General features: G+C 47.0%; 1 protein-coding gene and 1 long non-coding RNA gene across 2 annotated transcripts in view; one reads left to right on the forward strand and one right to left on the reverse strand.

Annotated features, from left to right (window-relative positions):
* Positions 1-10,922, forward strand: part of LOC123778850 (uncharacterized) — a 57,528-nt gene extending 46,606 nt beyond the window's left edge. Inside the window, exon 9 of the long non-coding RNA XR_015727632.1 lies at positions 587-10,922. This is a non-coding gene — a long non-coding RNA (uncharacterized LOC123778850). The remainder of the gene's footprint in view (positions 1-586) is intronic.
* Positions 1-24,160, reverse strand: part of HS3ST2 (heparan sulfate-glucosamine 3-sulfotransferase 2) — an 85,495-nt gene that overhangs the window by 13,569 nt on the left and 47,766 nt on the right. The gene's annotated exons all lie outside the window — the stretch shown is intronic.

Genomic DNA, 24,160 nt, shown 5'->3' on the forward strand with positions numbered 1-24,160 from the left:
GAGGCTGGCTTTCTGATCAGGGAGCAAGGAAAGCCATGGACAGGGCTGCTGGGAAGACCGCTGCTCACACACACATCATCCAGGCCTCTGCTGTGCCCAACGCCACATGTATGATTATTGAGTCAATAATACTTCTGCAGGGTCCAAGGCCTGCCCAAACTGTACAAACCTGGATTCTTGTCCAGGCTATGGTGTAGACAGTCCAGCTCTGCATTTCAGATCAGGAAAGTGTTCAGGATGCCCCTGCATGATGAGCTAGCAGATGCTCTTGAATCCCCAGTCCTACCTTTTCCTGTCTCCAGGCCTTTGCTCTTCTTCCTACCTGGGACACTTTTCCTGGTCCTCCCATGGCTCAGTCCTTTTCTCTTCTGGTCTCTGTTTACCTGTCACCACTCTTGGATATCACTCTCTACACCCCATGGTTTATTTCCTGCAAAGCTCTAAGCAGGATCTGTCGTCATCTTGCTTATCTGGTTGTGTATCTAATGCCTTTCTCCCCAGTCTGCAAACCCCATCAGGAAAGGATGGTGTCGTCCCTGCTGACTGTGGTATCTTTGGTCCTTGTCCCTGTGCCATCCTGTTACAGGCAGCCAAAAACCAATGACTCAAGCTGGCTTGAATGGAGGACATGGGAAGGAATCAGCGCCCAGACTGAGAAGACCGCGCTCCCTGAGGAAACCCAGAAGGCCAAGCTCGTCTATAGAAAGGGCTTCCCCAAGTGCAGTCAGTGCTCATCCACCGCGTGCGAGCGATTCGTGGACGGAGCTTACATCAGCTAGTCATGTGTTTACTTTAATGTACTTTAGAAAACTGGAACTAGGACATCACCTTCATTTCACAGATTTCACTGCTAAGGGTTGGGTTTAACTACACGGTGAACGCAGAAAATGTGAACTGATCTAAAGACGGACATTAAGTAATAGTAAACATGGCACATGAATCTGGCAGAAAGGAGATCCTTTGATGACTGAAGCCTGGGACCTCTGGCTCTGCTAAAGCAATGCTGGCAGGCCTGAAGTGATGTGGACCTATACTCATTCAACAAACAATGATTAAGTGCCTACTGTTTGCTAGCCATTGTGCCAGGTGCTGAGGCATGGCTCTAAATAAAACAGAGGTAGCGTGAAGCCTCTGGTCTGGTGGAAGAGATGACAAATAAATGTAGAATTACAATGTGGGGTGAAGGAGAAAAGGAGAGCAAGCAGAACAAGGGAACTGAGTGGCCAGAGAAACCCTGGAGGGGACATTTGAGCAGAAGGACAAGAGGTGAGCATAGGCTTGGGTGAGAAGACCAAGGAAGACAGAAGACAACAGGATAAGAAAAAACTAGGCATGGATGAGGTAAGATGGTACTGCAGAGAAGCTAAAAATGTATCCACAAATGACACTGGTAGCAGGAAAGAACAGAACTAATGACATAGAAAATTAAAATCAGAACACACTTGAGTCTGATCTTGGGCTTCTCAAGGAACGGTCCACAAGATTGAACTGATGAGGGAGGAGGCAACATGGAAGACTGAATTGTCACAGGCAATGCACGGTTTGCAATGTTATTGAAGAGGAAATCTGAAACAAACTGGACAGGGTGATAGGCCAAGATTTCATTAAAGAGATATTTATGAAGATAAAAGATGGCTGTGTGGGCAGATCAAAGGCCAGCTTAGTCTTAACGAAATAAAACCCACATCCAGAAACGTATCTATCCATCCATCCATCCCACCCACCCACCCGCCCATCCATGCGCCATCATCTATCTATACAGGCCCACATCAGGACAAGCAATTATACAAAGAGTGCAAAAGTTTTTTTTAAAGTATTATAGGTACCCAAAAGGGATAAAGCAAACAAAATGGGTTTTCTACAAATTCAAGCCAGACAAGGACTTTGCAGCAGCATCAAATGCTAGAAAAACACAGATTATTATCTATAGAGTTTTGCAGAAAAAAACCTTGTGACTTTCAGTACTTAGCCAATTTGCTTGTGAAGGCAAAAAAAAAAAAAAAAAAAAAGCATTACAAGAAGTGCAACAGCTTTAAAAGCATTCCACCTCTCTCCCCAAAAAGTTCCTTGAAAATGAAAGCAATGACCTCCGTGATGGTGAGAAAGAATTCAAGAACGGGGAAGTTGTGCATAAAAGGGCAAGGATTGGGATCAAACAAGCGGGAAGTCCAGATAGCTAACAAATTCTGCTTCTAATATCATGATTTTCCTTTAAGAAATTAATCAATAAAGTTAAAAATTAGTTAATTTGATAAATCAAACCCAACATCCCAGATTAAATTATCAAAGAAGTTGGTGACAGAGGAAGAAGGGGAGGGTGGCAGAGTGTGAAAGTATATGAGGCACTTTCCCAAAGGGCACTGCCTACTCATTTGCTCTATTGGAGCAGAGTGTAACGAACAATTAAAATCAGGACATGTATCTTCCAAAACACTGGAAAATAAAGCAGCAAAGAAAATGCAGCTCATATAACAAAGGAGATGGGAAAGGAAAGCCAGGGGAAAAAATAACCAAAATTGTAGAGCAAGATGACAGAAGGGTACGAGTAGGAATGATTGTGGTAATATTAAAAATTACTGAAAATAAGCTAAACACCCTAATTTTTTAAAATGACAATAAAGATTTCTCATTCTAAAATAAAACCTAGTCATTTTTATGTTTACAAGACCACCCCAGGACACAAGGACAGAAACATTTTATATGAAAATGGAGAGGTTCAGATACATCAGGAAAATGCCAGTCTAAAGAGAGCTGGAATCATGATATTATTACCAGAAAAAGTAGAATCCAAGGCAAAGGCATTAAATGAGACAAAGTGGGTCATTTAATATCAATAAAGGGCCCAAGTCACAGAATTTCCATCTAACATGGTGGATCAAACACAGTACTTATCCCCACTCCCTCTCGGGTAACCACTACATTGATAATGAATGAACAAAAAATATAAAGTCAACATATTAAGAGAAAGGGTGAGGAGCTGGTTGCAGACAATGAAGAGAGACATATTTTTGGAAGAAGGGAGGCTGATGTGTGAGGGGTATTGGAAGAGAGAGCCAGAACAAGTGGCTGTGGGTGGGGGTGGCGGCTACTAATGAGAAGAAAGTGGATTCTTGCTACAGAATTTTCTGGAATTGGAGGCACCAGGGAGCCCGGTGGGGTGAGAGGCACAGGAGAACATACAGTCAGTGTCTGAGATCTCTAGAAGCAGCAGCTACATTGCAGAGGTTGCCCCCAACCCTACAGCCCAACCCAGACCCCTGCCCTGCTCCTGTTAGGGCAGAGGAGGGGAGATTATGCTTTTGGAGCTGCTGAGCCAGGCAGCCCCCAGACACCCACATGGTGGAGTGGGCCGAGACACCTGCCAGAATGCCGGCAGGCAGGCCCACCTACCCCAGGCTGACAAGCAGAAGCTCCCTGACCAGTCAAGATTTCAAGTAGTTACCTACCAAAGCATAATTTATTAAAAGAAAAGCTGTCACGTCCCATTGAGATCCATTATCATTACATCTAATATGAAATCATAATTCAGCTCAGAAATAGGTCAGAAGGAAAAAAATGATCATCTCAACAGATTCCGGAAAGGCACTTAGTAAATTCAACATCCATTACTAATCAAGAAAAAAATAATCTTAAGAAACCAGGAAGGCTGCCTCTTTAACATGAAAAAAAGAACATCGGTCTCAAACCCACAGGCACCGGCATACTGAAGGATGAAATAATACCAACAGCTACCATGTGTTGAGAGCCATGGGGACGGATAAGGCTCGAAGTACTTTCACATGTATTATCTCATTTAAACCTCATCTCAGTATCACCAGGTAGGTATTTGTATTAGCCTGATTATTCACGTAAAGAAACTTGTCACAGAGAAGTAACCTGCCCAAAGACCCAAGGTACTGATTGGTGAAGCCTGGCTATAAACCCAAGCCTTTTGACTCTAGTGACTACGTGCTGGTAACCCACAGGCTCCGAGTCTCATTAAAGTTAGGCAAGACAAAGATGCCTGCTAACACAATTAATATTTAATACTGTTCTATAATTTACAGACAGTTCAATTAAAACTTTAATAAATGGAGAGATGGGAAGTCATAACATTAGAAAGACATCCATTCTTCTCAAATTAATCTATAAATCAAATGTAATAGCAATCTAAATCCCAAGAGGACTTAAAAAATTGAATTTGACATTACAATTACAAAGTTTCTTTTGGATGAATAAATTAAAGATAAGAGCTAATGGATCGTGCTGGAAGGAAGAATCATGGGCGGGGAACTACAGTGTCACACAATATATATTATAAAGCTGTAGTAATTAAAACAGTGTGGTTCTGGCTTGGGAATAGGCAAATGGAGGAGCAGAATCTGAAGTCAGAAATAAGCACAACTACATAAAAGGCACATGGTAAAGGTGGCATTAATTTAAGTCAGCTGGGAGATTATGGCGCATTGGGACTTTGTTGGGGGCAATTAGCAAATTGAGAAAAAAAATAGAGTCAAGTTTCCTCATTCACACCTACACCAATGTGAATTCAAAATGAAGTAATTCAAAGTGAAAAAGAAAACAGTGGAGTAAGGGATTAAAATATCAGTAAATATGTATATATTCTTGAGAACTGGGAAGGTTTTATACTCATAATACCAAAGGAAGAAAGCAAAGAAAAAGACTTTAATATAACCACATAAAAATTTCAAAGTTTTGGGAGACCAAAAAAAAAAAAAAATCACCATAAGGGGAAATAAAATGCAAAGGAAAAACTGTGCTCTGTATATAAGAGATAAATATTTAATATCTGTAATAAATAGTTTTACAAATCAGTAAGGAAAATACCCCACCAGAAAACTGAGGAAAAAACACAATTCCTAAAAGAAGATATACAATGGGAAAAACATTAAAATTCATCAAGTATCAAAGAAACACAAATTAAATCCAAAGAAGACAGCATTTTGACCTATCACAAAATTGAGAATTATTTAGTGTTACCCATGGTGCACAGAAACCTGCTAGGTTTTGAAAATAAGCTTACATTTTATGGAAGGCACTCTTCAGAATTTATCATGTTGAAATGTGAAGATATTTGCAGGCAGATATGTATTTTAAGGATGCACAACATTCATTTAAAGTGGTAAAAATTAATACTAGAAACAACCTAAATGTATATGCATTTAATGAAATGCAATGCTGTGATTATAAATAATGCTTCAGAAAGTAAGACATGGAGAACACACAGGTTTTAAACTGGTAGATAAAAAAAAGTCAGAAAGCACTACATACACATGACTGCTGGTCTCTGTGTGTGCAAGTGTGTGTACTTGGATGTCAAAAGGAAGGTCAGAGCTACCCCATGATATTCTGGTATCCTCTGTCTCCTAACTGTATGTAAAAATAGATGACCTGCTGCTGTTCGTGGTGACTTTTCCTGAAAGCTGTGTAGAACAGCCTGATCTTTGCTTGATATTCATACGAAACCCTTCCCTACTTTTAAATAGGAAAATCCAGTATAGAGAAATAGTCCATTTTAGCCAAATAACTTGTAACAGCAACCTCAAAAAGAAAATAAGGTGTAGATGCATAGAATATACTGGATGATACAGAGGACTATCAGGGTGGGCCTCCAGGAAGGAAAATTGGAGGGCTAAGAGCTGGGAGGAAACTCATTTTCCATGATATATCCTTTTTGTATCCTTTGACTTTTTTTCTTTTTTTTTTGGTCAAATGCATCCCCCCTCCCCTTTTTTCAGAGGAGCAGGTGTGAGCAGGAGGGGGAAAGGGATAGAGAGAGCATCCTCAGTAGGCTCCGTGCCCAGTTTGAGCCCAATGAGGGGCTCGATCCCACGACCCTGAAATCAAGATCTGAGGGGAAATCAAGAGTCTGACGCTTAATCGACTGAGCCACCCAGGCACCCCCTGAATGTTTTTTTTTTTTTTTTTCTTTCCCAAATGAAGAGTACAGAAGAGGAAAAATAGAGGCTTTGTAGCCAGGCATGTCTAAGTTTGAATCCGTTTTGCCACTCACTCATGTGCAGCCTCGGGCAAGTCACTAACCTCTCTCTGAGCCTCAATTTCCCCATTAAACGGAGGAGAAAATAGAAGTTAGTCTGCAGGATTGTGGGAAGGACTGATGATGTGTGGAAATTTCCTAGTGTGTTGGCTGGTGCATAGTAGGAGCTTGTTAGCTGTGGTTACTATGATTAATCTTGTAGCTGCCTGAGACTGTAGGGAGAGCCGGAGCAGAATCTAATTATCCATGTTGGAACAAAGCCAGGATACCTGAGTCTTGCAAAACATGCTGCTGAATGTTCAATCAAGATATGTAAGTACACACAGCCGCAGAACATGCCCAGTTCTTTCCCCCAGGGCTCGGGAAGTAAAATGCATCTTACCATGGCACATCTGCTCGTTTTTTAAAATTCCACAACTAATTAACCAGAATCCTCATCAGCAATCTCCTTGTGGATTAACTAAACATGTCAGCAAACCCTGGCCCTTTTCTGTTAAACACCAGCGATTTCTTCTACCCACTAGCGCCTCCAGCAAGATGCTGAATGCCTGGGGAGTTGAACAGAAAACAAAATCCAACTTTTACTTAACCTACTGGAAGGAATTTCTCATGCCACAGGTCAGTGTGATAGCTTTTGAAAATTAGGAAGGCACACTAAGTTAGTGGTTAAACCCCACAGGCTCTGGAGTCTGACATGACTTCTAATTGATCACTCCTTAACCAAGAAGTCACTGGTAAGCCTCTGTAAGCCTCATTCTTCTCATCTGTGAAATGGGGCCAATTATGGTGCTTACCTCATAGGATTACTCTAAAAGTTAGGGGTAAAGATAGCTAAGAATTAAATGTATACCATTACATCAGTGGTACTCGGCAAGGCCTCAAAAAAAAAAGTTAACAAAACAGACAGACATATGTGCTTTTGCATAAGAAGATCCGAAGGGAGGATAATGTCCCCATGAGTGCAATGGAGAGAAGGATGTAGGATATATGTAGCTGCACTCTCTTTAAGGAACCCTGTAAACGACCAGAAAAAACAGTTGCAAAGAACAACCACGTTGTCCTCTGTGCTAAGCTTATAAATGACTTGCTTATTCAGTATCTCCAAGACAAAAAAATGAGGAAAACTGTTTAAAGGTATGATTCCATTATAATCAAAGCCACTTCCTGAAATTAATGTAACATTTTGTGTCCACTACAACAAAAAACAAAAACAAACATTTCAGTGGTTTCAAGGGATTAAAAAAAATATGGCAAAGCTCCTTTAAGAAGAAAATCCCTTTAGAAAACCCCCAAAGTCTGGTTATTATTGTGATTATCTAATGGGATCGCTCATATATCAACATTATTCAAGGGATGGGTTGTCATATAAGTGTGATTATTATTTAACTCTACACACTTATTAGAAAAGTAATTTTCTGATTAGTAAGGAGGTCAAAGGAAAGATGTCAGAAGCTTTTCTTTTCCCTTTCTGATTGTACAAGATTGTCTCGAGGGAGACATGGGTTTTTCCTTATAATACCAAGATTCTTGAAATGGAAGAAGGTAGCCACCATTTAATTGCTACACCTTCAAATCAAACCTAAAAATAGTCATTGCTCCAAAGGCAGTTCTTTGGTCTATTTTATTTTTAAAGAACTATTTTTGTCAAAAGTCCATTATTTTCTAACCGAGAGCCTTTCCCCTAAGGTTAGGAACAAGACAAGAATGTCCACTCTCACCAGTTCTACTCAGCCTAGTACTGGAAGTCCTAGCCACAGCAATCAGACAACAAAAAGAAATAAAAGGTATCCAAATTGGTAAGGTAGAAGTAAAACTTCTATTTGCAGATGACATGATACTCTACATAGAAAACCCAGAAGACTCCACCAAAAAACTGCTAGAGCTGATAAACGAATTCAGTAAAGTCACAGAATACAAAATCAATCTACAGAGATCTGTTGCATTTCTGTACACCAATACTGAAGCAGGAGAAAGGGAAATTAATCCCATTTGCAATTGCACTAAAAATAATAATATACCTATGAATAAACCTACCCAAAGAGGTGAAAGACCTGTATTCTGAAAACTATAAAACACCGATGAAAGAAATTAAAGAGGACACAAAAGAAATTAAAAGACATTCCACGCTCATGGATAGGAAGAACAAGTATTGTTAAAATGTCTATACTACCCAAAGCAATCTACACAGTAAATGCAATCCCTATCAATATACCAACAGCACTTTTCATAGAACTAGAACAATCCTAAAATTTGTATGGAACCAGAAAAGACCCCAAATAGCTAAAGTCATCTTGAAAAAGCAAAGCAAAGCTGGAGACATCACAATTCCGGACTTCAAGTTATATTACAAATCCACAGTAATCAAAACAGTATGGTACTGGCACAAAAAAAGACACGAAGATCAATAGAACAGAAAACCCAGAGATAAATCCACAATTATATGGGCAATTAATCTTCAACAAAGCAGGAAAGAATATGCAATGGAAAAAGACAATCTCTTCAACAAATGCTGTTGGGAAAACTGGACAGCTACATGTAGAAGAATGAAACTTTCTTACTGACCACTTTTTTACACCATACACAAAAATAAACTGAAAACAGATTAAAGACCTAAATGTGAGACATGAAACCATAAAAATCCTAGAAGAGAGCAAAGGCAGTAGTTTCTCTGACATTGGCTGCAGCAACATTTTTCTAGGTATGTCTCCTGAGGCAAAGGGAAATAAAAGCAAAAATAAACTGTTGGGATTATATCAAAATAAAAAGCGTCTGTACAGCAAAGGTAACAGTCGACAAAACTAAAAAGCAACCTACTGAATGGGAGAAGATATTTGCAAATGACATAACCAATAAAGAGTTAGTATCCAAAATATATAAAGAAATGATACAGGGGCATCTGGGTGGCTCTCGATTTCAGCTCAGATCTTGATCTCAGGGTTGTGAGATGGAGCCCCATGTCGGGCTCCACACTGGGCATGGAGTCTGCTTAAGATTCTCTCTCTCCCTCTCCCTCTGCCCCGCCCCCCCATATTAAAAAAGAAAAAGAAAATGACACAATTCAACACCCAAAAACAATCCAATTAAAAATGGGCAGAAGATGGGGCACTTGGGTAGTTCAGTTGGTTAAAGCGGCTACCTTTGGCTCAGATCATGATCCCAAGGTCCTGGGATACAGCCCTGCATTGGGCTCCCTGCTCAATGGGGAGCCTGCTTCTCCTTCTCCCTCTGCCATTCCTCCTACTTGTGCTCTCTGGCTCTGTCAAATAAATTTAAAAAATCTTAAAAAGAATTAAATAAAAATGGGCAAAAGACATGAACATTTCTTCAAAGAAGACATATAGATGGCCAACAGACACATGAAAAGATGCTCGTCATCCCTTATCATCACGGAAATGCAAATCAAAACCACAATGAGATATCACCTCATACCTGTCAGAGTGACTAGAATCAAAAATTCAAGAAACAGGAAGTGTTGGTGAGGATGTGGAGAAAAAATAACTCTCCTGCACTATTGGTGGGAATGCAAACTGGTGTAGCCACTAGGGAAGACAGTGTGGAGGTGCCTCAAAAAGTTAAAAATGGAACTACCATCCTATCTAGCATTTGCACTCCTGGGTATCTCCCCCCCCCAAATACAAAAACACAACTTGAAGGGACACATGCACCCCTATGTTTATAGCAGCATTATTTCCAATAGCCGTATTATGGAACCAGCCCAAGTGTCAATCAGCAGACGAGTGGATAAAGAAGATGCACTACAGATATACAACAGAATATCAGTCTGCCATAAAGAAGAAAATATTGCCATTTGCAGGACCTAACACATGGATGGAGCTAGAGTATAATGCTAAGTGAAATCAGTCAGAGAAAGACAAATATCATGATTTCACTCACACATGGAATTTAATTAAACAAACGAGCAAAGGAAAAAGAGAGACAAACCAAGAAACAGACTTCCCCCCACTCCCCCAAGAAGCAGACTCTTAACTACAGAGAACAAACTGATGGTGGCCAGAGGGGCGGTGGGGGGCGGGGGGAGATGGGTGAAACAGATGAGGGGGATTAAGGAGAGGTCTTGCTGAGATGAGCACTGGATGATGTACGCAAGTGCTGAATCACTATACTGTACTCCGGAAACTAACATAACACGGTATGTGAACTACACTGGAATTAAAAATAAAAACTTAATTTTTAAAAAGTCCATTATTTCCCAGGAAAAGGTTGTAGGCAATTCCCAAATCCCAGGTCTTAACCTCACCTCCTTAGTTGTGGTGGTAAAAACAAAAACCAAAAACCAAAACAAAAACCAAAAAACCTGTTGAATGTGTAAAGCATGACCCCAAGGAGAATGTTTCAGTGTAGTAAACATTCGGGCCTGGACGGTCCAGTGTCTCCCACTTCAAGGTCGAGGCACAAGGAGCAAGTCACAACAGCTCTCAGACTCAGTCTCCACACACAGGAAATGGAGAAAGTAGTGTATTTCTGAGATGCACAGTGTTATGTGTCAGTTTGCCTGGGGTGCAGGAGGCCCAACTAGCTGGTTAGACAGTATTTCTGGGGGTGTCCGTGAGGGTGCTTCTGGAGGAGATTAGCGTTTGAATACAGAGTAAATCCTGAGTAAAGAGATCTGCATCCTCTGATCTGGAATAAAAAGGTAAAGGAAGGGTCAATTCGCTTTCTGTTCTTGAACTGGGAGGTCCAGCTTTTCCTGCCTTCTGACCTTGGGGCTCCTGGTTCTCAGGCCTTCAGACTTGGACGGAATTTATCACCAGCTTCCCTGGTTCTCCATTTTGCAGACAGCAGATTGTGGAACTTCTCAGCCTCCATAACCGCGTGAGCCAATTCCTATAATAAATCTCCTCTTATATATAATCTATATATATCCTATTGGTTCTGTTTCTCTGGAGAACCCTGACAAATACAATTTCTTCCAGGGCTTCTGTGAGGATTAAATAAAATGTATATAAAATGTTAGTGCAGTGCCCTGCATGCAAACAATGTAATAATGTTCTGCTCAGCCTCCCTTTCTACTTGTTATCATTGACACTATGTTTGATTTGGGTTGTAAATTTATCACCCAAATTTTTAAGGCAGAAGCTTTCATTGTTCTCTGCGCTTCCTCCTTTGTCTATTTTCAGAAATGCGTGTGTGTGAGTCTGTCTCCAGGTTTTTCGATTCGTGTTGTTATTTGTATTTCGTGACTGTTTCATATTTGTATATTGTCTTTGTATTGTATTTCAGGTAGACACATCTATGTGTGTCTAGAGTGTAAAGGAAGATAGGTTGATCTCAATTTTCATGATGCAATGGTTATTACAGTTTCAACTCCTTCCTTCAACAGACACTGAGAAGCTCACTTCCTGGTGTCTGGTGCTGTCCTTGGTGCTGAGAGCAAATATTTGGCCTGAATGAAGGGCTCATAATCTAGCTAAGGAGACAAACAGCTACAGAAAAAGAAGAAATGCTGAAGGTTAACACACACTGAATGTGCAATGAAGGCAAGTGAGGAGGTGACATGTAACTCTATTCCAGAGGGTGAAAGAGTGAGAAGGCTTCTCATACAGAAGATGGCTAACTTGAAAAATAAGAATGTGCCCAATGGGCAAGGGAAGGGAAAGCATCAAATGCAAGCAGTGTGTGTGAGCGAGCATGCGGCATTCTAGGGCAAGAGGGCTCAGGATGGCAGGAATGAAAGGTGAGTATGATGCAGTGGGTGGAAAATTCAGGTAGGGGTCAAACACAGGGGTGCCCTTCATGGCATCCTTTGGAGTCTGACCTTCATGTGGTAGGTGACGGGTAGCCACTGTAGGAGTGATAGCATGACTGTACCACAATCAGATTCATAATTCAGAATGGGGCCGAAAAATGCCTACAGGGGCCAGACAGATGACATATATAAGAAGCCCATTGAGTTGGTTCTCGGGGAACTGGAGAGCCTATGTCCCACCTTAATAAGGCAGCTACTCCTCAGCTGTAGGAATTGCTGCTGTGCAGGCTTGAGTATGGAAATGTGAGTTTCATGTGACTAGCTCAGTATTTAGATGCTGACATCTAATGACTTTTAGAAAACCACCATGTAGACCAAAAAAAAATCATATGTAGAGTGTGATGATGGCTCAAGACATCCAAAATGCACCCCCTGATGACAGTGTGGAAGGGGCAGACCTTGGAGGGAAGAAGACGTGTGCAAACTTGATACAGTAGGAATGAGGAAGGCTTGAAGTCACCATGTGATCGGAGAGGGAGCATGAGATGAGTGTGTGGAAAGTCTAGTCTACAGTGACTCTCTGGCTTCTGACTCAAAGGGCAAAGGGAGGAAAACTGACACTCGCCAAGTCAGGGGATACGAGAGGCTCAATAGGGTAAGGGGCAGGAGAAGGCACTCATCAGCTCAGGTTTTGGATGATTGAGGTTGGGATACGGATGAGATCATTTACAGTGATTACAGGCACTGGGATTACAGTGATTACAGATCATTACAGGCACTGGGAAACTGAGGCCAAGAGAGAAGGGATCTGGAAGGTGGGATCTGGAAGGTTGGATCTGGGGGGTACAGCCTGGAGGTGCTCCTCCAGAAACAGACTATGAGCGATGAGAGAACCACGATAAGCACAAGAGCTTGGTGGGCTGGCACAGGAAGGAGATCCAGGCAGAGGACTTTGAAGAACAGGATGAGAGAAGAGCAGAACCAGAAACATGTGACTGCTGGTTGCCCCCTAAAGCCTATTACCCCTGTCCCCACAGTACTCGAGCCTCTCGTTTCAGCTGCACATGGACCTGCCAAGGGAAAGACTACACTTCACAGCTTCCTTTGCAGCTCAGTGTGGCCACTGTGTCTAAGCCAACCAGATGTGAGCAGATGTGTGCCCATACTGCACCCCTACACCCATACCTGCACCTTGCTTCCTGCTGAGCCACCCTGGACTATGGGGTAAGAACAACACTCCAGGGATAGAGGAGCAACAAGGCAGAAGGGGTGTGGGTCCCTGGATGATGGTGTGGACTAGATCCTCATTGTGCTGGCCCTGGAATATCTCCCCACACTGGTCAGTAAGAGATGCATCAATTTCTATCTTGGTCTAGCCAGTATTTATTTGGGTATGTCTGTAATTTAACTAACTCCCTGGTCAAGTGGAAGTCAAGGCATAATATAGTTTCCAGAAGGACCAAGATGGTCCGCAGTGTCTAATGCTGTAACCAAGCCAAAGAAGTTCTTGACAAAGTAGCCCTGGTGTTTATGAGATCATGGGCGGTCTCAGAAGGAAAGGAGTGTAAGAGCAGGGGTCAGCTGGTCAGCTCTGAATGAGAAAGAAGACCAGCGATGGCGTTACGGAGTGTCTAGGTTTGATTTCCCCCCCAGAAAGCGTCACGGAGACAAGGATCTGAGCGCAAGAAAGGTGACACTGCAATAAGGTATCAACTTACTGGAACGTGATATTAGGCGACACCAGAGAACAGGAAAAGGAGGTGAGGACAGAAAGACCAGCAACAGAAGTGTTATCGAGCCAGTAACACTGTGGGCAACGGCCGTGCGATCCTGCTGGGAGCTCTGGGAGACTGTACGGAACACACCACAGAGTCATCCCAACGGAAGAACAAGAACGCTGGAGTATGTATCCACCGAGCCTCCGTCTGCTATTGATGGAGTGTGGTCTCCGGGGCTGAGAACTCGCCAGCACTTTGCCCTTCCGAGGCCACGCCTGCAGTGTGTGCGGGTGGTGGGCAGACGGGACCTGCTCTGGGCGCACGTGTGTGGAAACAGGTGGGCGGGAGGTGGAAGGCTGCAAGGGAGCAAGGTCATCTGCTGAAGGTCTGGTAAATGGTAAAGGTGCGGCAGAAGACTCCAAGCAACTAGAAAGTTCTGAAATGACCCCTGGCGAATGGGTGTGGGAGGCTACAAGACACACAAAAACAAATGCTCAGAAACGCTGGGGACTCTGATGAAGTCTGCGACTCAGAATTCCAAAGTGGATTCAGTGATCACACTAACAGCTTTACAATGTGAGGTTATGAACCAGCACAGAAGACAGAGAAGTGTCTCCTTGGGGTCTTGAGCCTGTTTGTTTTAAATCCACGAAAACAGAAGACACTTTCTGGACGGTGTGAACGTACCTGCACCAGGCCCACTACTTTACGCTGTGCGAGAGCCTTCTTGCCCAACGGTGCCCAGCCGGCGGGGGGGCGGGGGGGGGAGCAGTGGGAAATCCAGTCTCCATCTGGTTCACCACGCTGTGATTCACCACATGCAGCCGGGCTCACCAGGAGTGGGTGCCTCTGTCTCTTCTGCAGCAGGCTGGCACCGGCCCTGGGCTACATACAAGGGACCCCCAGCCACCAAGGTCAGGGCCAAACGTGGATCTCCAAAGGTGGGTCATCCAGGCCCCCTGTCTAACGGAGTGATGTGAGCACCCCCGTACCTTACAGCACCCCTCCCCAAGTTATACTTGCCAAGAAAGGTTTTCTGCCTATTAGTATTGGAGAGAGCAAAGAAAAGCTATATTTCAGTTTGTTTATTGCTCTAAAGCATCTGTTACTTTGCTATGTTTTGCAGGGAAACTTGGCATCTCATATTCATAAACAGGCTGCTTTGGGTTTAACTGTGCAGCTAACTTGAGCTATCAAATGGGATCTGTGGTAGCCTAGAAAGGTTTTTGAGGGAGAAGAAAATGAGCCTCAAGGGCTCCTCTGCTCAGAAGATTATCTACGTGCTACCTACACCCCTGAGAAGGATGCACAGTCAGCTCTCAGTCTTGGGGTGCAAGGGAGCCTGGGCCCCCACCCGAGCCACGAGAAGGCGGCTGATCTCTCATGACCTGATGCTCGCAGAGAGCTCGGCTGGGTCAGGGAGCGTCTGTGAAATCTGACTCCCAGCCTTTAGGCGTCCGATGACCAGAGACTGTGCACCAGACCTTCTGCTCCCAAGACCTCATGTGTTCCTGACCCACCACAATGAGGTAGGTGCTGCTCCTCCAGGGAAAGCCCCCACTTTCTCCCCAGTAGAGGAACCTCTCTGGTAAAAATCCAGGACCAAAGGGAATACACAGGGACACACAGTGAAGCCACTCTAGTAGGAAGTGAGATGTGCGGGCGAGAGCCCCAAGTTCAAACACTTTGCTCTTCCTGGGGTTTTCTTCGCTTCTGTCAACTCCCCCTCCAGACCCTTTGGGGGATTCTCCTGCATTGGAAACTTCAGGGAACAAGGTGAGAAGACTTTCCTCTTCCAAGCCAGCACTCACAAAACCTTCAGTGGCAGGGGCAGAAATGGGGGGTCGGGTGGTGACAGTGCACCATTAAGAGTGAGAGAAGCACAAGGGTTGCAGCTGAAGATGTCTCCGGTAAGAGGGAATGATGGTCAAGGTCGATGTCTAGGTGGGATCGGACACTGCCTAACTTTTGACAGGGGATAAAACGGACTGCAGATGTTTTTCCCTCCGCCTTACAGATGGAGGAACTAAGGCTGGAGGAGTTACCCGAGGCGGCAGACGTCTGACCCCTCCCAGTCCGACACAGACCCTGCCCTGGAGGGTGATACTGCGGGACCTGTCCTTAGGGTCCGGGGAGAAGATCTGGCTGTGAATCTCCTTCTGTTACGGAGTCCTGTGCCCAGGGCCTCGGACTCCTGCCAAAACCTGCCTCCTCTTGGAAAAGCACAGTGAATGAAGCTTCCGCTTTTCCTTCTGTCTTGGCAGGAGCTCCAATGCAGAGTCAGACGGGCCTGCGTTTGAAGCTCAGCTCAACCACTTACTAGTTGGGTCTGAGGCACATTACTCAACTTCTCTGTTCCTTGGGTTTCTTACACATAAAACAGAGATGGTAACAGTAACACTCCATAGGGTTGTTGTAAGGATTAAATGAGATAATACAGTGAGATAAATCAGATCATGTGAAGTCCCTAGAAGGGTCCCTGACACACAAGCAGCACTGTAAGCGTCAGATGTCCGAAATAGTTATATGGTGACATTTGGGTCAAGTATGGCTCAGCTTCTTTCTTGACCTTGTTTCTCCTCCTTTCTCTGTCTCTGTGACTTGCCTCGAATTTGAGCCCTTGTCTCACCTGGGGTCGGACCCACCTGTTCTGGTGTTTAGAGGCCAGTCTGGAACCCTCTGGCTTTTCTCTAGCAGACCCAGAAGAGAGTGAGGCAGGTATATGTTCCCTCTGTGGCCGGCAGGGTGGGTGCCCCAGTTTCTCCTACAGGCTGGCCCCAAAGTCAGGGTTACGGAGTGATGGGTAGCTGTAGAATGCCTATTTTGATCTTGGGTTCAAGCTGCACTCTGCAATCTAGCCTGAGCAGAACACAAGTAGAACTTACATTTTCATTTCCACTATTAAGTTGAGAACCAGGAAGTGGCGGGGGCGTGATTACCGGCTAACCGCAAATCTCAACAGAAGGGAAGTTCAACTAGCATCTACTATTTTATCCTCAAACCAAAAACAACAAAAATCCGGTTAAGTGGTTATTCCAGCCACTCCAGTGACTTTCTAAAACAGCTCACTTCCTTTTTTTTTTTCTCTGATAATGGCACTTGTGACTCCTTGAACTTCGCATCCATCTCGCACAGCACGATGGGCCTTCCACATAACATTCTTCTATCACAGAACTCTTGTTCAAGCAAAATTGCTCTTATTCCTTCAACTCTTGCCCATTGGACCAGTTGTTTTGGTGTGTGTGTGTGTGTGTGTGTGTGTGTGTGTGTGTGTGTCCTCTGGCCTCTCCAATTTATCTGGCTCACCCTTAACGGTGTGAAATCTTGTGAGATGCTAGGCTAATGTTCGGGGCAGCAGTCTCCTGATGCAGTAAGGCTAAGAAATGTTCTCTGGCTTTTTTTTTTTTAAGATTTTATTTATTTTAGAGAGAGAGGGAGAGAGAAAGAGAGCAGGGAGAGGAGCAGAGGGAGAGGGACAAGCAAACTCCACGCTGACGTGAAGAGCCTGACACGGGGCTCGATCCCACGACCCCGAGATCACGACCTGAGCTAAAACCAAGAGTCAGAGGCTTAACCGACTGAGACAGCCAGGAGCCCCTCTGAGCTTCTTTACTATCATTTCCTTTCACTCCGTGACTCTCAGAGAAGGAAGCACAAATGGTCAATGTGGCCGGGAGCTGGCATCTGTTTGCAGTTTATAATATTCTGCAAGCACCACACAGCCATCCACATTCACCCCAAATGGAGCATATGGTTAGCAGGGATGTTGCTATGGTCTGGGAAACCGAGCACAGCTAAGTTCGCCTGCCTCGCTGATCCCCAAGACTCTCTTTGGAAATCCCACATATGCTGGTTTTTTTGAAAGCAAAGTCAGAAATAAAGATGTTCACCCGGCGTTGTGGGATCGAGCCTCACATCAGGCTCCTCTGCTATGAGCCTGCTTCTTCCTCTCCCACTCCCCCTGCTTGTGTTCCCTCTCTCGCTGGCTGTCTCTATCTCTGTCGAATAAATAAATAAAATCTTTAAAAAAAAAAAAAAGAAATAAAGATGTTCATGTGGAATTTCTCAATTAAAAAAATTTTGGCAAGTGTTCTTAAACAACATCAACAGTCATGGAAAAACACGGTAAGGACCAACTCAGATGTGTCCCCTGGAGCTGCAGCCTCCTGGCTGCCACTTTGCAACCTGGGCCCCCGCATTTCTTCCTTTCTCTCTCTTTTTTTTTTTTTTGAGAGACAGCAAGCTCCCGAGCAGGGGGGAGGAGCAGAGGGAGAGAGAGGGGGAGAATCTCAAGCAGACTCCATGCTGAGCGCAGAGCATGACACGGGGCTTGATCTCATGACCCTGAGATCATGACCTGAGATGAAACGAAGACTCAAATGTTCAAGCGACTGAGCCACCCAGGCACCCCAACATTTTCTTCCTTTCTTTTACCAGATGTCTGTTAAGGACCCATGAAATGCCAATAACTTGAGAAAATGCTGGGAGCAGAGAAGCAAGCCAAGGACTTCACAGTTCTTGCTGCTGTGATCTTGCAAAGAACTAGCTTAAACCAAGAACCTAGGGCATAAGTCTCTGAGATGCTACCAAGTGTCTTCTCCAGCTTCCCAAGGTCACGGGAAACCTGTCTGTCCTCATTTTTGGTGAGAAGTTAGGATTGAGCCATAGAAGTCACCTAACCCTAGAGAAACCTTTTTTCCTCTTCCAGTCAAAAAAGCCCTACTTTCTCTCAACTTGTTTCCTTTGCTTCTCACCCCTCTCACAGGGCTGGACATGCATTCTGGTATGTTCTTTAGAGCATGGAGGGAGGGCTGGTGACCAAGGGGAGATGGGGACACAGAGGAAGCAGGGAGAGATAGTGCAAGAGGCAGGGCCTGAGAGCCGCCCTCACAGCTCGCAGTGTTCATGAGGGTTCCACCACTCCTCTTCCTGACAGCACAATGTCTACACTTCCCACCATGAGCTAGAGTGGCGTCCCAGGCCTCCCTGTGCAGCAGGGAAGGAAGGGGACCAGTGCCGCTCCGAGCACCTGGCAATGCCACAGAACAGCCAGGGCGTGCACACCCAGCCCTTCCAACAGCCCTAGGGGACGAGGCCATCATTATTCTTGTCCTGCACATGAGCAAAGGGAGCTGAGTGCGTTCCCAAGATCACGGACTCCGCAGATGGCAGAGCTGGGATTTGAACTGTGGTCTAGCCTTCAGTTGCAAGTGATGGAAACTCCACTCAAACTAGCACAAACAACAAGGGGACTTATTGCCACACGTTCTCTGATGGCCAGAGATTTATCTGGTCTCAGACCCATCTGGATCCAGGGGCCCAAATAGGTCATCCCTCTATGCGGGTCTGTCCCCATCACTTGGCTCTGCTGTCCTTGGTATAGTGGCTTCGCTTTGCAAACCAGTCCCCAAGGCACAGATGTGCCTTGGAACAGCTGGAGATCCCAGAGGAAAAGGGAATTATTTCCATCGGAGCCCACATATCGTCTCGTAGGGAGGTTCTGAATGGCCCGGTTGGAGTCACATGCCACCCCTACATATCGCAGTGGCACGGAATAAAGGTCCCTGACTGGCCAGCCTGGGTCATGTGCCCACCTCGGTACATGGGGTGCGGTCTACACTCACCAGCCAGGACCACCTGGCACAGAGCAAGTTCTCCACAGGAAAACCCACGCCTGGCACCGGCCAGAGAAGGAGACGCTGAGCAGGCAAAACGCATGAATGTTGTCTGGACTTCCGGTATCAAAGCCTTCCCCACACCTTTCACAGAAAGAAGACAAATCAAGAGAAGTGACTTTGTGAAGCTGGGCCTTCCCTCACTCATCTGCTTGCTCTCTGGCATGGAGGTTGGCAGAACGGCCTTAAATCGTCCCAGAGCTGGGCCCTGCGCTGTCTGAAGTTCTGCGGGGCTGTGGAGGGTCCCCGTTCTCCTCTCTCGACCCGGCTCACCCAGTCCACGGCTGCCAGTCATGGGTTTGCTCCCAGGCCCGTGGCCCCGAGCTCTGTCGGTGGGGCCTGGCCACGGAAAATCCTCACACTTCGGTGGCCAAAGACGAGAGCCCAGGGAAGATCTCAGACTCACACACATGTGGGGGAAGAATGCGGCAGCGGAGCTGCCACCTCTGGATTAATATACACTCTGGTGCCCCCAGAGATGCTGACAGACTGACGGATGGCCGTGTCTGCTGGGTGTGCAGCCGCATGGATGTCGCCACAAACTCAGCTCTTTGCTCCGGGTCCCTCTCCCCGCCCCCACACCTCGGACACAGTTAATCTCCTGTGAGATGGGACCGGCTTGCTAGGGCCACGTGCGCTCCATGGCAGACCCCTGGGGTGGGCATCCCACTGGCCTACCAACACGGCAGAGGGTGCTCGGCCCCCGCCTCCATCCACACCTGCCCTCATTCCTCCCCCCCCCCCCGAGGGCGAGGCACAGACACGCAGGATGCCTGGCAAGTAGATATTCCACAAGACAGCTCGATTACCTTCTGCCCTGGAAGCTCAGGAACAGCTGAAAGGACAGGAGAAGGACAGCTCCTGACACCACAGTCCAGGCCTGTAGGGCGCTGGGCCTCAAAGGCTCCGGAGGTGGTCTACAAGACGCTGAAACTTGGTAGATTCTGCTGGAATCCCAAGAGATCATCGAGCTGGGTTTTGCTCAGAAATCGGAGACTGGGTTTGGGGCTGTCTAGACACAGACACTGGGTTGGTAATGACATAGTACTAAAGTGGCGTCTATAGCCAGGGCCCAGACAATCTGTTTAGATTGTCTTGACACTGGCTGGTGAAGGCAGGTGGTCAGTTTGTGAAGGCAGGGTACAAAATGGCTGATGGAATTTTTCACTCCCCACCACACTGAAGGCAGTTGTAGGGATATACAGATGGGGCTTTGGGCAAATGCCAGGAGATCGTCTGCACTCTCCCCCTTACTTTGGTGAATTCATCTTCAACAATTTGCCCTCTCCCTCTCTCCCTCCATTCCAGCCTCATAGGCTATTTTGCTGGTGAACACGCAAGGCACACTCCTACCCCAGGGCCTTTGCACATGACGTTCTCTGTGCATGGAAAGCTCTTCCCTCAGATCTCCAAGCCTCCCTCCCCTTCTTCAAGTCTGTACTCAAACCCACCTTCTCGGAAAGGCACCCTGACCACCTTATCTAGAAGTGTAACACTCCTCCCCCTGTGCTTCTTATCCTCATTTGTTTTACTCTTCTCTGCATCACTTGCCACCTTCTAATTACTCCACAATTTACTTGTTTCTGTTGTCTAAGTCACATTGCACTGCTGCTTAATACCCTTCATCCACTCCCCATGGCTTATGGGTCTTCCACTGGGTGGGGTAGTTTGGGGGTCCTGGGGCTCGGCATCAATTAACACCACGTCACAGACCAAACGGCTATTCCCTTCCCAACCTCTCCTGCTTTAGCCAAGGACAAGGTCACCGTTTGGCATCAACGTCTCTCTAACACCTGTTACTCTGCATTTTTAACAAAGAGAGAGCACATCTCAGGCTCCCAGCCCGCAGCAGGCAGCACTGTCTAATCAGATGTGAATAACATCATTTTGTTTCTGTTGTACCTATTTCTTCAACAAAAGATACCGGCTTTCCCTTCACCACAGCAAGAAAAGAGTTTACTCGCTAAGTAACTTAAGCAGAAAACCCAAATGCCTGACACAAAGAAAAATCAACAAGGGGCTCCACGGATGACAGAAGGTTGAGAAATTGTCACGCACACAACCAATTCTAAACATCCTCACGCAGCGCCCTTGGCCCTTCGAGATCTGGCACTTGCTTCAATCCTGCAGGTACCCTCTTTCACAAACCCTCAACTCCGGAAATGCGGGAGGATTTAAGGTTCCCCCAGACTCTGTGCATTTTCCTACACCCCTGCCCAGCAGGGGCGTCCTGGCATCGTTCTCCGAGTGAACTCCTGCTCCTGCTTCAGAGCTCGGCATCAGCCTCACCTCCTCCGAGAAGCCCCTGGCTATCCCTCTGTGCACGACAGAGGCTGTCCTTCCCCCCTCTCCGCTGTGCACCTTCCTCACCCCTGCACTGCTGCATCAATTACACAGTGCTGTCTCGTGTGTAGACAGCAGTTCCTCGAGGGCAGAGGCGTCCTCTTCCTCTCCTGCCTACCACGCCCAGCACAGTGCCTGGCACGTACCAGACGCTAAACAGATGCGGAGGAAGAGAGACAGCATCTCACGGATGCTCTGCAGGACAAGCTAACTGCCTGGTGCTTCGGGTCAGGATAGATCTGGGACGCGATCCAAGCTGATATCGACCCGCACCATCCTCAGGGTAAGTTGGGCTATAGGACACACCTCGGAGTTTCAGATCCCCTCCCCCTGCAAGTGACACTCTCTTGGGCTGTCACAAAGGGACAAGCATTCTCCTCTGTACGCTGTCACCCGGCCAACCACGAGTGTTAGAAGGGACTTCCATTTCCCTGCCATGACAGCCGCATGGAAAGGCCTCAGCTTGACTAACTCCTGGCCTCCCCCTCTCATCCTCATATCACTTCTCACACTGACTTAACTCGCTGGCAAGTTTGGGAGAAAGACGAGCCAAGGACGGGTGGTCAGCAACCCTTCCCCAGCCTGCTAGAACCAGCTACCCCCCACACGTAGGGCACTGCCCACTCCTTTGGGCCATTAGTGCTGAGGGGCGGCCGGTGGGGGACACCTGCAGTCACTCAGCTATGCTGGTGACCAGGCGGGTAAGTCTAACTCAGCAGGACAACTAGCACGCTCTCCTGACCACGTTCTCCAGCCACCTTCATCAGTGACAGGGCTGACATTTCGATCACCCGTTGTCTGACTCTCGACTCCACTGGTTCTGAACTTGGGCAGGGAAGAGAGGAACGCAGCTTATGTACTACCCTCCCCCCCAATCTTTAACAGGTGTCAAATCTTGCAGGTCTACGGAGGCCAGAGGTCACAGGTGTAGTCAGAGGACCTGGGTCTGAGCTGCCCCCCAGGGGAACTGGTAGTCTGCACCCAATTGCGGGTGCTGTCGGAAGACTAAGTGCCCCATGCCAAAGCTCCAGGGTCCTGGCCCCTTCAAAGAGATGTGGGTTGGTGAGAACCACACCACGGCAAGAGTTCACCCTTTCTAGGTCCACTCATTCCCCCTTCCTGCTTTTGTCTTTCCCAGCTGCCCTGACAATCTCTTATGGAAACCTCAGTCGCCCTCCCTGGCATCCCGCTATAGGGCTTAAGGGTGCCCGAGTCAGACAGACAGGCTAGGGGTTGACCATCACCCCCTCCCCTTCCTGCTGGCTGAGCCACAAGTGACTTCCTCTCCTGCTGTCTCAGCTCCTCTTTCTTTAAAACAGCACCACCAATAATACCAACCCCACAGGGTATGGGCTCAGCAAGGTGCCCGGCACACAGCAAATGGCGTCAGTGTTGGCTGCTGCTGTGACTGGCCCATCAGGGCACGTTTCTGCAGCCCTGGCCTCCGGTGCCCTGTGTGTCTTGTGATATGGCATCGACGCTCGTACTCCAGCTGCAGCCAAGCATCCTGCACCGCATCGCCCAGCCCTGGGGCCTCACACAGGGCTGACACAGGCCATGAGGCCTCCCATGGGGCAGAAGGATAGGCAGGTCCCAGGCTGTCCAGATACTGGCAAAGGTCTTGGCGTGGAAACCCCCGGGCAGCCTCTTCTGAGGATTTCAGGGACTCAGAACACAGCCCCCTTGAGGGCCTGGCTTAGGGGTGTGGAGCACAAGGATCCGAGGAGAACCAGCAGATCTGTCACTGGTCCGGCCTCTTGGGCCTACAGGGAGAACAGGTCCCAGTACTCGTCTGATTGTCCCAGGTTCTGGCCCCAGCAGCTGCCTCTGCCTGTTCTCGGCAAGGACGTTCGCAGTAAATCATGCCTTTTCCCAGACAGCATATGGCCTTGGCAGAGTTTGGCATGCGAGAGGCCCAGACTCCCAGCCACATGGGCTCGCTGCCGGAGCTCTTCTAAGTCAGGCCACACCGGGCCGCAGGGGTTGGGGGACTTAACTCAGTCTCTCTGGGGACCAAGCTCGAGAGGAGCACCGGCCCTGCTGGAAGGCTGGTCAGGACAGCCGCCAAGGCCAAGAGTCCAGGCAAGCCCAAGAACCCGGAGGTGGGACCCTGGGGAAGAACGCTCGCCTTCTGGGTTTTCTACTTAATAGAAGTTGAAGGGGTCATTTTCCAGCTTGGCTTAGGGTCAAGGTGGGGTCAACTGTTTGCAGAACTGGCTACAGTAACTCCTCTTCCTGTACTAATAACGTCCTTTGGGAGAACCCTCCCATGGTGCCTCCAAACGTGGCCACGTGACTTCCTGCCGCCAGAGGACAGCAGCAAATGCGACACATGCAGACCCTTTAAAAGCTCTCGTGCACCGGGGCTTGCCCCCTTGCTGCTCCTGGAGCCCCACGGCCACCACGGAGCACGCCCGGGCTAACCAGCTGAAGGGTGGGAGACCACTGGCAGATGGGCCCCCCTCGTCTCAGGTGTCCTGGGCCAAGCCCCACACACCAGCCAGTCCTGGTCAACCTCTGGGTTGGCCACGGATGCACGTGTGGGCCCAGCCAAGTGCAGGTGAGTCTGGCCCAGCCCAGAACCACCCAGGGGAACTCAGGCCAACCTGCTAAACTTTAGAGCTGCTGAACATCGTGGGCTGTTGCTTTAAGGCCCCGAGTTCTGGTGCTGCCCCACAAAAGCATTTTATGCTGTCAGAGATCGCCAGAGGAGAGCCAG

The sequence above is a fragment of the Ursus americanus genome, chromosome 2, assembly GCF_024610735.1.
Source record: "Ursus americanus isolate L20-20 chromosome 2, mUrsAme1.1.p, whole genome shotgun sequence".
Lineage (NCBI taxonomy): Eukaryota > Metazoa > Chordata > Mammalia > Carnivora > Ursidae > Ursus > Ursus americanus.